The sequence below is a fragment of the Pocillopora verrucosa genome, chromosome 12 (assembly GCF_036669915.1).
Source record: "Pocillopora verrucosa isolate sample1 chromosome 12, ASM3666991v2, whole genome shotgun sequence".
In the NCBI taxonomy this organism is placed as follows: Eukaryota; Metazoa; Cnidaria; class Anthozoa; order Scleractinia; family Pocilloporidae; genus Pocillopora; species Pocillopora verrucosa.
Window position 1 is genome coordinate 3,843,374 of NC_089323.1, and position 7,559 is coordinate 3,850,932.

Sequence of the window (7,559 nt, forward strand, 5' to 3'; positions counted from 1 at the left end):
TTTCAAACTTTGAAAAATATCAAAAATGCCGAAAAAAAATTATTTTGGAGAGAACGGTGGCATTTTGTGTTTGGGGGTTTCATAACCGTGTTTTCCAGTGAAATATTACAACCTAAAAGATAATGGCCGAAAAAAGAAACTTTATTTCGCCAGCAATTCGGAAATAACAAACAATTCTAAAACAAGAGATATCTTTCAGAGGTTCTGAAGTATTTTTTTCCTTAACAAAACAATTTTAACGAATTTTCTAATTCGGGTGCAATTTTCATCCATCAACAAGCTCAGCTTTGGTGACTAAATCGGCCATTGTCACATGCTTCCATAAACTGACATGATACAATAACCATTGTCAAGAACAAGGCTTCTTCTTTTAGAAACTGCAATAAAATTTTGGGCTATTTAAACCACTAAGTTTTATAGCGATTTATAGGCGTATTTGAGCTCAAGAGGCGCGTACGTGACCAACGTGACTTGTACGTCACATTAAGAAAAACTTACCAAAACACTCAAATTCCCTTTTATACATATAAAACTTCGAAACAGGTCTCCCTTCATATTAATATACATATAATTTTCTCCTGAAGCCAAAAGTCAAGGCAATCTGGGCAATCTTCGATAGTCTAGTATATGCAAATCGCTGGTTTATGTTTTTACAACGGTCATATTCGCAACTAATACCAACCCAACGATAACAAAAACTTTTTAACATCAGAAGGAATTGCCCAGGCTATAATTACACAAAATGTTACCTTTAGAAGTGTGTCCATGCCAAGAGTACGCACTTGACCCGCTTCACACCGTTTTCAAAACTTATCCAGCTACCATTTCTCGCCACTGCAGCGCGATCGATGGTATGTGATTGCGTTACACACAGGAAGTCATCAAGTGAGAATGATACAGAAGATGACCAACGTTTTTAACAGAACAAGGTTGGTCTTTATAAATCCTTTCGATCTAAAACAGTTTATGTAAACGTGAGGTCTTCACTGCCAATTTTGTTATAACAAAGCTACAAAGGAATAATGTCATAATCGTAGATGTGTATGACGCATATGCACCTATTGTACTTATTTCTCTCAAGGCAGTTGGAATAATGTTGGTGTCCCCTCTTTTCCAAGAGTCATTACTTTCTGAATATGAAGACCATGATCACTTCCAGCTGAAAAGTTCCTATTTTTCTTTGCACGTACACGAATTTATCAGTTCAGTGATTAGACCAACGTATGGCGCTTTTCGTGTAGCAGGAAGGGAATCAATTTCCAATTGGAATATGTGCATATATCTTGAAGGAAAGAAATAATGAACGAGTAAGCTTGTTCGTGGCATACAGTTGACAGAGGTTGTATGTGTCATACAAAAGGGGATGAGCTGAGGGTATGCATTTCTTCATCATGGCTGGTACATCGATCTCTGCTAACGATTCCGCCTGTTTGATCTTTGCTGCTGACCTTGAGAAATACGACTTTATCTGCTGTGGTGATAAAACTCGCCAACAGCAAATCGACGCTCTCCGTTTTCATTTTTAGCGCGACGCATATCACTCGCAACTTGGGATGGATCTTCTTTGTAACCAGTCTCCTGGCCAAGGTTTGAACTTTTCATCGAGATAATTCTTTTGGTTTTCGTTGAAATGCTTTGATTTCTTAGACGCCCTCAGTGCCCAGCCTTCCGAAAGTTTTGTCGAGCTTGACATCAGTACAGTAAAGCTGGCCATTTGAGGTTGTGTGCTTGTTCCTTCTGTCAGCTTTTGCACATAAGGTATCTTGCTTTTATCAATGAGGGTAGTTTTCTCTTCTACTATCCTGATACTATCTCTTATCAAGGTGGCGGTCAGGATGGAATTCTGATGTATACTCACGTGACCCCCACCGGAACTGAAGTGTAGATGTTAAATCATAAAGCTTTTGAGACTGTTGCAGAGTCATGCCTCGATCACCTTTCCGAGAAGACTTCCCATGTGGAGCCCAATCCGATGGACAGGAGCATTTTTTTTAATTGCATACCCATCTAGTCCCGAATTCATCTCTATGTCTGTGACAAATTGATATTTCTTTATGGCTTTCCTCGACTTCAAATAAACCTGAAAAAGCGAAGTCGTTTACTTGTTCACTCAGAATGATAGAAATAGAAAGCAAAAGAAACAAGCAAACCAAACAAACACACACACACACACACACAAACAAAAACATAAGACAACGAAACAAACAAACGAAATTTCATATCATGGGAACTTAGTTTGGTGTAGAGGGAGCGCAATTCAATGCAAGCCTCGGCCCTCCCCCAGACCCATTTCGTAAATAATGTAAATATAATTGATCTAATTTATAATAATATATAATATGTGTACTTATTAAATAAATGAATGAATGGATGAATAAATAAATAAATTGTAGCCATGGACCAATGCTTTATATTTCATGACAACATATAATGCTGTGTAGCATCCTGTTGTCTAGGATTCAAGCGTTTATGTGAATTCAAGAGATAAATCGTAAAGCAAAGATAAAATCAAGGGCGTTGAACTGTGTCACGTTATAACCTCATTGATATTAGTGCAAATATAAAAGCAGGACAAAGAGGGATACAGTATTTGCCTTCGCTAAACATTCTTGACATGTTTGATAATGAGATATTTACCTGCTCTGGCGAGAAGAAGAATGAACTCACTTTTCAGCTGAGCATCATGGCATTCATATGTTTTAAGACGACCTTGGATGTCTCTTTTGCACTTAGTTAGGACTATGCATTTACTTTCTCCACTGTCTTGCGGGAACTACATGAACCGCCAACGAGCTCGGAGTAGCAACATGACGGCATTTTAGCAAACGAAGCAATTTCAAACAACGCCGAGCAAGGAAGGGAAGGTGAAGTAAGCATTCTCACGCTCATGGGCTTCCTGTGCGTAACGCAATCACAAAAGTGTGCGAAATGAAACTGACTGTTAATGGTTGTTACAGAGTTTGCTTCCCGAGCGGTCACTTTTTTAAATCCTAAATTAAGGGGGGGGGGGGGGGGGGACAATATTTCATGAAAAAAATTGTCGACGTTTTAAAATATTTCATATATTCAAGTTTTTGAATCCATTTCTTCCACTTCCGAGCGATTTATTATTCCTGATTTTCGCTCCTTTATTTCTTTAAAGTTGTTTGATGAACCTCTTTTGGAATTGATAATTAACCACGCTGCAGAAAACGTTTTTTACCACCTAATCATCGTCCCAAAAGAATAACAGTATATATAAATAAACTGCTAATTCTTGAAGATTAGTGAAGTGAGACAAAAAGTGAAGCAGACGATTAAAGAAACACATCGTTGAGTCAGGTCTTCCTCGGGTTGTTCTTCAGACTTTCTATCAACACTTACTCATTTTTCCTGTCAACGTCACTTTTCCTTCGTAGGGACAGTTTTTGCTTTATACTGTGAGTGATAAAAAAAGGAAATTATTTTATTTTATTTTTACCTCGTAGCGCAAAGTTATTCAAAGATTAAACTTACCAAGTTGAATAAACATGCAGTATAGTTTTGACGCGCAACACAGTTAGGCAACAAACATCCAGCCTCTCTTAATTAACAAAGATAATTTGCAGGGAAATTTGCTATAAAAAACCTTTCTTAATTTGGAGGGAATTTTTAGAGTTTATTGATGGAATAACATGACAGAATTACCCGTTACAAAGAAATTTACAAAAAGTTATATTTAATGCGACTCCTGGGAAGAAATTAACAGCTCATGTGACAGAAGAAGCATTGAGTATTCGCATGTTAAATAAGTGAACCGCATTACTGAGAAAGTTTCAACGAAAAGGTCTACGTGATTGCAGCCTGGCCGGCGCTTTCAAGACAAAAATATCTCTCGTTACATGCAGTTATAAGTGACCTGAAGAAAAAGCGAAGAAAGTGATTATTGAGTAACGAAATTAAATGACGAATAATTTTTTTGACAAAGCATTGTCTCTCGTTTTCAATAAATGCGCTATACCTGAATAAAATGATTGTTCGTCTGAGCGACGAAGGATTGTCTATCGCGCTATAAAATATTAACATCCGCAGATGTTTGTTCTTACCTCGTTTCGATAAATCATAGCTAAGGTAAAAGAAAGGCTTTAAGAAAAATGGTTCACCATTTTTTTTGTTCACAATTGACAGTATTTCCGAGCATTTCAAACGAGTAAACGCGACTGAAAAAGTTTTCATATGATTATTCTGAAAAAAAGTAAAGTTTAAGTGATCAACGCTGGGCAGGTGCTCTCAAGACGAAATATTTCCTTTTGCGATCATACGTATTCTGAAGGAAAAAAACTAAACGACTGCAGAATGATAGCGGAAACAAATCTAACCGAAGATGGAGCACCCCTTCTTTGGTAAATAGATTTCAACCACAATCCATCTACTACTCAGCAGTTTATGTTCTCCTCTCCATCATAATCAGTCTTGGGAAAACTCTTATCCTTTTTGCCCTTCACAAACTCTTGTATCGTTGTCTGGCAACAACTGACCTGTTGGTTGGCTTTTTTTTAGCCAGTCTTTCATGGCTACTTACTATATGTCCTTGGTTCACGAACACTGGAGTCTCTGTCATTACGCAAGGGACGCAGCCTACATAATAGGCTATACATTATGTGGAGTGTCTGTCAACGATGGCGGCCATAAGCGTGGACAGGCTTCTAGCCCTGTTGTTGGGGCTGAGATACAGACATACTGTAACTTTGAAGCGCACATATCTCATTGTAGCCACCTTTTGGGTTTTATCAAGTTTCGCCGGGTTATTTTATTTTTTTAATTACCGCATAACCTCATGGATTGGCCGCATAAGCATATCACTATATCTGCGGCTAACCTCAATCATCTCGCACACAAAGATTTTTGTACTCTCCGTCATCATCGGGCTGAAGTACAACATCATGTTCAACAATAGCCGAGCCAACCAAATACATTGAATATGGTGAAATACAGAAAAGCAGTGTACAGTGCACTGTGGGTGCAGTTTGCATTAGTTGTTTGTTATTTACCATACGGATCCTCTCAGTTTTCACTTCTATCGACTTAACAGTTTTATGTACTTCTGGATACTTAACACTTGTCGGATCTTCTCTTCGGAGGCAATATTTCTATCCTTCATGATCCTGTAACATAAAACTTTTATGCCTATGAAGGGAACTTTTAGAGTATATCGACGGAATGACGTATGAAAGAATCACCCGTTACAAAGAAATTGATAGAGTTGTATTAAATTCAACTGTGGAAAGAAATTGGCTACTCTTGTGACAGAAGAAGAAGTAAATGAGTGCACGTTACTGAAAAACCTTTTTTATGTAAATGTCATTAAGGTGGTAAGGTTTACGTGATCATGGCCTGGCAGGTGCTGTAAACACAAAAAGATCTCTTGTTACAAACGGTTACAAATAACCTGTAGGAAAAAACGAAACAACTGAGTATTTAAGTAACGAAATATTTGAGAATATTTTATAGCATAGATATTTTCACTGGCTTTCAAGAGGCAAAAATGTCCCAGATTAGATTGAAATCTTCTTTTCAGAAAACGGCCATTATCTTTGTTTCGCTTTTGATGTTCGATCGCTGCCTTCAAATTGATTTGCGCAAGCCGGAGAAAAGGAGAAAATATGAACTAAGGAGCAAATATTTCACACTTACATGTTTCATTCATTTTTTTGAGGCATGTGGGCTTTAATCTTGAAGCGAAATGTTTCCTATATCATAACTAATTTCTTGAACAAGCTTGTTCGGTCAAGATGCTTGGATAATAACCTGTTTTTTTTTCTTCTTTTTTTGCGTTTCTGTAGACCTCGACTCCTGTTCGGTCTGTGAATCACGAAAAAAAAGCTTGGCCTATATCTTGCAATCTTGACCTCGCGCTTAGTCAATATGTGATTATGCTTCTATAAATTGTAAATAGTTAGTAAGTAAGGGTATGAGAAGGAGTTTAACAGTACCGGCTCTTACTGAGGGAATTCCGGGCTCTTTAAGATTGTCCTTTGTTTCCTAAAATTTATTTTTGGCAGCTCTTGTAACAGAAGAAGCATTGGGTATTCGCATTTTAAATAAGTGAAAATTACTGGGGAAGTTTTTATGTAAATGTCCACGTGATTGTGGCCTGGTAGGTGCTGTCAGTACAAAAATATCTCTCGTTACATGCAGTTACAAAACCTGGAGAAAAAACGAAGAAAGTGATTATTGAGTAACGAAATGATGGATAATTTTTTTAGCTTAAGCGCTATCTCTCGTTTTCAAGAAACGCCGGCGTTATACCTGGAAAAAATGATTGTTCATCTCAACGACGAAGGATTGTTCATCACGCCATAGAATATTAACATTCGTAGATGTTTTGCGCTTAGCTCGTTTTAAAGCAAATAAATTACATCTAGGGTCTATTAGGCCATCTTTCGTTCGTCGTTATCCCGGAAAATCAATATGAATATGCTGGCCAAAGGAGAAGAACAACAATTGAACGTGAAAGAGGAAACTGCAGAAAATAGTTTGCTTGATAACTTGATCTTTTTTACTATTTTGTTTTTAGTTCTAGTCGGATACGAAACGGAGAGAAAAAAAGGCACAAACCGCAATTAGATAGACAGTTAATTTCAAATATTTTGAAACAAGTTTGTATGTTTACATCATTTTGCCTGGTAATACCACTCGCATCGTACACAAAGATTTTTTGCACTCTCAGATATCATCAAGCATAAGTGGGAGATCAACAGCAGGCGAACCAAACAAATGCACAGAACGTGGCGCGATTCAGAAAGGCAGTAGACAGTGCACTGTGGGTGCAGTTAGCATTAGTTGTTTGTTATGCACCAATATACACAGTGGGAATTGTGATCACTCATACGAAAAATTATTCATTACTCTTAGTCGTCACACGGAAAGTAGCAGTTATATTACTTTACTTTAACTCGACGTTAAACCCGTTCCTGTACTGCTGGAAGATTAGTGAAGTGAGACAAGCAGTGAAGCGGACACCAAAAGAAGCTCTTTGCTAAAATAGGTCTTTCTTGAGTTGTTCTTCACACTTTCAGAGCATGCTTACTAAGTCACAATTATTATTAGAGAGCGGTCGTTAAATAAGTTATTGGATAAAACCAAATAAGTGGCTCAATGAAATAGTTGCGCAAGCTGTTATCGATAGTCTTTATATCTCCGTGAACAATTTAACGACGGACTAAGTAGCCCCAGCTATGTGTTTTCAAAAATAAGGTTTCTTGTCGCTATGCTAAACGACAAGATGTCATAACGCAAGAAAATATATGCAAACATTTTACTGTCAAGGTTTCTACTCTTAGCAATAAGAAGGCATCAGATAAAACTTCAAAGAGTAGTTTGAGAGATGTGTTTGAGGCCGATGTTGTGTGTTACGAGAAAAATATTTCAACTAGTTTTCCTATAAGTAAAAGAAAGCGCTTGACGTTGATGTTGACGTTATATTGCCATAAGAGACGGTCCAGCTTCAGTCTTGAATTTGTTTTGTTATCAGAAAAATATCCGTAGAGCTCATGAGAAGAAGTCTGAGTAAATGGAATAAAATTGACCATCTCTGTTTG